At 36.5% G+C, this 7,443-nt stretch overlaps 1 pseudogene; it reads right to left on the bottom strand.

Annotated features, from left to right (window-relative positions):
• Positions 1–1,080: 1,080 nt before the first annotated feature.
• Positions 1,081–5,675, bottom strand: LOC143611893 (receptor kinase-like protein Xa21; annotated as a pseudogene).
• Between the last annotated feature and the right edge of the window lie 1,768 nt (positions 5,676–7,443).

Below are 7,443 nucleotides of genomic sequence, written 5' to 3'. Positions count from 1 at the left end.
AATAGGGCAAGCCGTGGTTTGAAACCACGGATTGCATCAAAAAGTAAAACCTAATACCACTTCCAAGTGTGTGGTGGTTATGCTAGTTAAGCCGTAGTTTGAAACCACGGTTTGACTATTTTCTTTTATTAATTAAATGCCGATAAGTATATATGTTCACTTTTTTTAATCAACCATTGAATTCGAACTAAAGTTTGGTTTTTTTCTTCATTCTCCACTTAAATTTAGCATGTTCACATGTGATACTTTATGAACAATCGAACCTTGGTTCGAAACCACGGGTTGATTTATGCTTATCAGCATTTAAAAAATAAAAGAAAAAGGTTAAACCGTGATTTCAAACCACGGTTTAACACGAAAAACCACCACACAATTGAAAGTGGTATTAGGTTTCACTTTTTGATGCAATCCATGGATTCAAACCACGGCTTGCTTTATTTTAATCAAATGTATTATTTTCTAAAATACCTATCTGACATGTTCATAAAGAAAAAAGTCAAACTGTGGTTTCAAACCACGGTTACACCATTTTTGTAACAAGCCACAAAACCATACCATTTTTTAATCAAATTTTACATAAACACCAGTTGTGAAAATTTTTCTTATAAAGTCTCATAATCATTACACAAATATTACCTTTTTTATTTTTTTCTAACTTTTTAATATAAATATGAAGGAAAAATCATGATTGGGTAAGCTCTCCTCTCACCCGGCGCCTTCACCAAAACACCCAAAGCCCAAAAATCCCTCATAGCTTCCCGGGGGCGGTGTTCCGGGCGCTATGGGCTTTTTCTCCCCTCCCAAAGCGCCTATTACACATAGTCTAAAGTCAATGTTAGGTATGTCAATCGCCCTTTATCATTTTCTAACACTCATTTTTACACAGTTTAAGCAAATAAGAGACATAGTTTTAAGCCGGTTGTCACACAAAAGAACAAAGCTCTCAGTACTTACGAACTAGAAATCATTAAACTATTGAGTCTCTTCTCATGACTATAACATGAAGTCAAACTAACATAAATAAGACTAGTTGTATATTGCCATTTATACTCAAATAAAAGGAAGTAAAAATAAGGCACCTCAAGCGTTTCAAAGTGTATCCAAAGTACTCTGCAACTCGTAGACAACATTTTTTATATTCATCCGTTGTGCGGGGGAATCCAGTGAGCATAATACTCCAATCTTCAAAAGTGAAGTCACACAATGCTCTATTTTCGTTGTGTTTGGGGTCTTACTATTCATATCAATTTCATCTTCTTGATCACAATTTAGAACGCCACAATCACTTTCATCATCTTGATGATAATTTAAAAGGTCACCATCAATAACATCAGTTACATGGTCATCTTGCAAGGCCATGGTCGCAAATTTATGGAGGTTGAGACCATCGTTGAAGATGTCGTCTATCGGCCTTTTCCCTGTCATCCCCTCCAACAATAATATTCCAAAACTGTAGACATCCCCGCTACTTGTCATCCCACTCCCGAGACCATACTCTACAAAGTGTATGCATTTATTAGAAAAAAAAGGTGTAAGAAAAAAACGAGCATTTGTGTATGCATGAATATTTACCTGGAGCTGCATACCCAATGGTTCCTTTAATAGCTACAGAGTTGTTTTTGTTTGAATCATGATTTCCAAGAAATCGTGCCAAACCAAAGTCTCCAACATGAGCCGCCATATCACTATCAAGTAAAATGTTGCTAGGCTTTAAGTCACCGTGAACAATGGTAGTTACACAATGATTATGAAGATAATCAAGTGCACACGCGACATCTATGAGAATATGTATTCTTGCAATAATGTCAAGTATAGATTATCTTGCACTTGAGTGTAGACGTGCACAAAAAAACCGGTTCCGGAACCTAACTGGCTGCTTCATCTGGGAGAAAATAATCATAGATATGCCGGTCATTAGAAGGAAGAACCACCATAAAAAGATTCCTCGTGTATCATCTGTTCCAGTTCCAACCCGATTGGTACAATACCCGGTTTGGGTATTTTTGTACCCGAAAATCGTACCCGGTTCTATTTGTATGTCAGTATCAGTTCCAACCCGGTTCCTACCCGGTTCTTAATTGGAACCGGTTCGGTTCGTACCTGGAAAAACCGGTTCCGACGGGTTTTTTTTGAAGGGTCAAACAAAAGTCAAACTAGCCGTTGGAACCGGTTCCAACGGTAATATAGCCGTTGGAACCGGTTTTTTAGACACCAATTAGCCGTTGGAACCGGTTCCAACGGTAATATAGCCGTTGGAACCGGTTTTTGAGACAATAGATCCGTTGGAACCGGTTCTAACGGTAATATTCATGATGAGGAGGCGGATGACGGGGTTTCTTCCGATAACGAAGACGAGGGTGAAGACGAGAATGAAGACGAAGAAGAGTTGTAATTATTTGTTTTGGTAAAATTATTTGTAACTTGTTCAACTAATATTTAGTTTTGATTTGTTTTATTATAATTACTTTTGTTACCCATGATTAATTTTTGTTACTTTTTTAATGACGAACATTTTATTTATTTAAAAAATAACTGTTACAAACATTATTAAAACCTAAACGATACTAAACATAACAACTAAAACATAAAAAACAAAGTCCGTCGTTTTAATCCGGGAATACTTATTTTTGGGTTGTTGAGCCGGACGACTCTCCCACTTCCGTTTTTTTAGCTTCCAAACTTCTTTTCTCTCGACAATACTTATTCGTATGTTTTCGTAATGTCGAGTTGGACTCTGCTTTAAGAAACTTCGAGCAATATTTGCAACGTGCCAACTCATGTGAGTCGGTCATGAGACACAAATCGTAATGAACCCAAACATCGGGGCATCTTGTTGTTTCGATCACCATAACAACGTCATCATTAGTTGCTATTTGTTGTTGGTTTAAGGTTAATTGTGGTTTGGAGTGTGTTTTATAGTTTTGAAAGTGGTTTAACAAGTACACAAACAAACCTTGCTATTTATAGTAAGAAAATAACCTATTTGTAGTTAAAAAAACCGGTTCCAACGGTCAAAAACGGCTATATAGCCGTTGGAACCGGTTCCTAACGGCTATAATATTTAAATTTCAAAAAAAACCGGTGGAACCGGTTTTTACGTAAAAACCGGTTCCGGTTCCAACCCTACCCGGTTCCTAAAAGTTTGCATTTCTGGGCATCGGTTCGGGTCGAGAACCGAACCGGTTCCTGACTGGAACCGGTGTCATTTTCTACCCGGTTTGAAAAAAACCGGTTCGGGTTTTCAAGGTGAACCCGATTTGTGCACGTCTACTTGAGTGCAACCAGTCATGTAAACTCCCATTAGGCATGAACTCGTAAACCAAAGCTTTGAAATCATTGCCTTTGAAGTCAATACTTGAACATGAAGTTATTATCTTCAATAAATTTCGGTGTCGGATACTCCGCCATACTTTACACTCTGCAAGAAAGCTTCTATCAGCTCCTCGAATTTGGAGATGTACAACTTTGACAGCAGCATATCCACCATGAAGGATTCCTTTATAGACAGAGCTGAATCCCCCTTCTCCAATCAAATTTTCTTCAGAGAACCCATTGGTAGCCTCAAGAAGTTGACTATATGTTATGTTCGAGAGTGGTTCGCTCGTCGATGATTGAGACTGTCGGACCTTGGGTTTCTTCTTGGACCAAACGTATACAAATAATAATACAGAGAAAAGTATGAATCCAATTAAAACAGCTAGCACGATTAATAAAGGAAACCTTTTTTTGCGTTTCTTCATCACCTTGCATTTTGGTACCCGAGTTCAGCTAAGCCACCACAAAGCCTACTATTACCTGAAACCGAGAAGGCGTTTGCTTTGGAAAACACTCCTGCAACTGGTACTTCACCCTCAAAATCATTAAAAGATAAGTCCAGATATTGTAAAGAAAAATGTTCCAAGAATCGAGGAATTTGGCCGGATAAATTATTATAAGAAAGATCTAGTCTTTCCATTCCTCTCATGGACTTAATGATGGTGGTATGATTCCTTGAAATAAGTTTCCTTGAGTGATAAAAATAAAAGGCTAGTGCAACCTCAAGGCTACCAGGAATGTTACCTGATAAATTATTATGCGATAAATCTAGATAAGTTAACATCTTAAGGTCTCCAACCTCTATTGGAAGTGAACCAAACAGGTTGTTGTGAGAAAGATTTAGTATGATGGATAGAGATGAAAAGTTGAAGAATCTCTTTAGGTATTCTATCACTGAGTTTATTGTCACTGAGGAACAACCCTAGTAGTTTTTGACAACTTCCTAGGCTTAATGGAACACGACCCTTCCAATCTATTAGAGTTTAAAGCAAGTTTATTCAAGGATGATAAGTTTCCTATTGCATCTGGAATCAAACCTTCAAATTGGTTTCCATACATAGTAACAACTCCTAGATTTTGAAGCTACCATAGCAGAGGGGATTTTTTCCGGTGAATCGATTACCACCTAAATGCAAATTGGTCAAGCCAACTAGATTACCTATACTTGAGGGGAGGTTTCCATATAACTGATTTTCACCAAAAGATAGATAATATAGTTGATAGGAAAGATTACCGACTGATCCGGGGAGCACCGCTCGAAAAATTGTTGTAAGGAATATCCAATATTTGTAACTTGCTACAGTTTTTCAAAGAATCGAGAAACTTCATTTCATCAGCTTCACCGCTTCCCAAAAAATTTCCACCTAAGGTTATTTGATATAAATTTGTAAGTTTTGCAAAGTCGACTGCCAACTCCCCATTAAATTTATTGTCAGCCATTTCAAGAGGAGTCCTAATTTTGAACAATTAGATATGGAGAGTGGTAGAAGTCCAGTGAGTTTGTTTACCGCTTAACTGAAGGCTAACGAGATTTGGAAGCGTTGTAACTATGGTTGAGGGAAGGCACCGGCAAGTTGATTATCAGGCAATGAGAGATCCGTTAAGAGCGAAAGGTTATAAATGGAATCAGGTATGGTTCCATTTAAGTTGCATACACCCAAGTAAAGTACTTTTAAACGTTTCCAATTGCCTAAGTTGTCTGGAATGTTCCCACCCCATGGGATTCTCGAGGCTGAGAACGATTCGACTAATGTAAGATTGCCCAAGAAAGACGGGATTCCACCAGTTAAGTTATTTCGATGAATAACGATTAAAACAAGTTTTGAGAGGAAACCAATCTCCTTGGGTATGCTTCCAACTAACCTGTTTTCAGAAATGACAAGCGTGTCAAGGTTATAACAACCAGACAAGTTAGTTGGAATAACTCCCTCAAATTTGTTACGGTCAAGGTGAGCAAGCTCATCCTAGATAAACGGACCGAGTTCCTGAGGGATGGTTCCTTGAAAGCTGTTTGTTGAATATTACAAGTGCACGAAGGAAGCTAAGATTCCCCACATGAGGAGACAAATAGCCTGCTAGACCTTGGAATACAGTCTCAAACGAGTCACTCGCTTGTGCTTCTTCCCACATAAAACACATTCACTCACAGAAATGAAAGAAGTGTTCCATGAGTCTAGAGCTCCGTACGGATCATGGGTGATCATTGACTTGAATGACAACAACGCCAAATGATCAGTCTCATTTCCTCCATAGGAAGCAGAGGTGGGAGTTGTAATTAGAAATATAACAAGGCTAAAAGACGAAAAGCGAGATGAGAGGAAGATGGAAAGAAATTTGCTTGTGTCGTTTCATTTTTGGAACTACACGAAAATAATAGGACAGACAGTGGTTTTATATATTCATAATTGTAGGTAAATGAAAGTATGGAACGAATGCCATCCACAAATTGAGTGAGGACATATGCTGCCAGGTCTATATAGCAATAAATGTCTATAAAGGTTAGAGATGGTCTAATATTATCTATATACCGAACGAGTATATATATATATATAATAGAGTCATAAATTATTGAATCCATAAAGCTTTTGGAAGATCTTAAATACAAAGACATTGCCTTGCAAGGATCTTAACCTAGTTACTTTGCTGATAAATATGTACTAAAAAAAGTTTAAATGCAAGTAAAAATATATAGTATACTGATTTAATCAGCCATTAATTAAAATAAACTTACGTGAACACAAAATAAACACATCATTTCTGTAGACACCCAAATGGCCAAATCATATTATATAAAACATCAAGATCATAAAACTAAGAATTATAAACTAGTAAGAACATTGAACCGTATAAGACAAGTTTCTTTAAAAATGAAAGAAATTTGACGCCTGAACATGATAGAGAAGTGTTTTCGACCAAAAAAATATATTTAAAAAAAATACATATAAATTACTTACATTAAGATTGACGTTGACGTTTATATAATTGTGTCGAAATCATGAAAGACTTCATGATCTTGAAAGAATTTGATCTCAAATATAACCCGAGCAATAAGAGAGAATGGAGGAAAATGCTAGATTTTTAAAATATGGATGCAATTCTAATGATCCCAAACATATTATGAAATTACGGGAAAAAAATATATATAATTTTCATGAATGTGATGTAACAATAAATATAACGATATAATGGATTGAAAAAAGAAATCAATGATTTTCAAATATATTAAAAGCTTGATGTGGAAATATTAAATGATATGATATAATTAGTTGGTTGATGGTTTTATTCGTGCGTGGACCAACAATGGACGGCAGGTGGGGTTGTGGTGTTGGTGAAGTGACGAAGGGATTATATTAAACTTTTTAACAAATGTTAGGCCAAGTGCAGTCTCTGTTAAAACTTACTAACGCCGGTTAAACAACACTAGAGTAACCTACTTTCATGAATAAAGTTTACGAATCTTGGCTAACATTCTGGCATGTGTCGCGGCGTTAGACGCTTCTGTAAATGGCATTTACGGAACAACCATAAACAAAAAAAATCTAACCTTTTACCCACAAACCGAAACCATCATCAAATGCAAAAAGTCCCCATTTACAAATATTGCAAAAAGTCTCTATTTAAAAAATATTCCAAATTTCAATCGATTCGTATTCTCATTCCAATCAAAAGCCCTAAAACATCAATTTGAAATTTGGAAAAATTCTTAACGTCGTTAAATTGTTATTGACGAGGTCCAACAAAAACAATAGTGTGAAAGTTGGGATCACTGACAGCTATTTTCAAATTGGGATTATTATCGGGCAAATGCATTAAGTTGGAATTATTAAAATCCAATTTTCCTATAAAAATTAATTCGTATTCATTTTGGTTTCTGGTTATTGATTGAAAGTTACAACTGAAATTTGATATTTTTTGTAAATTTTGATTTTGTGTCTCGTTTCTTTGTTTTTCATGGTGTGAGGATATGCCGAATGGACGCGTAATTGGTTTTGGAATGTGCGTAAGCGGCAATAAACACGCATAGCAATTGTCACGCGAAACCAACGCCAGAATACTTGTAACCAGCATCAATATGTGCATACCAAAATTAAACACGTGTAGCGACATCGCGTGTCATCCGCGCTGGTT

This window comes from Bidens hawaiensis, unplaced genomic scaffold (assembly GCF_021521415.1).
Source record: "Bidens hawaiensis isolate Kalapana, Puna unplaced genomic scaffold, B.hawaiensis_p1.1 tig00032467_1, whole genome shotgun sequence".
NCBI lineage: Eukaryota > Viridiplantae > Streptophyta > Magnoliopsida > Asterales > Asteraceae > Bidens > Bidens hawaiensis.
Note: the sequence above shows the minus strand (reverse complement) of the source record. Positions and strands in the feature narration are given on the sequence as shown.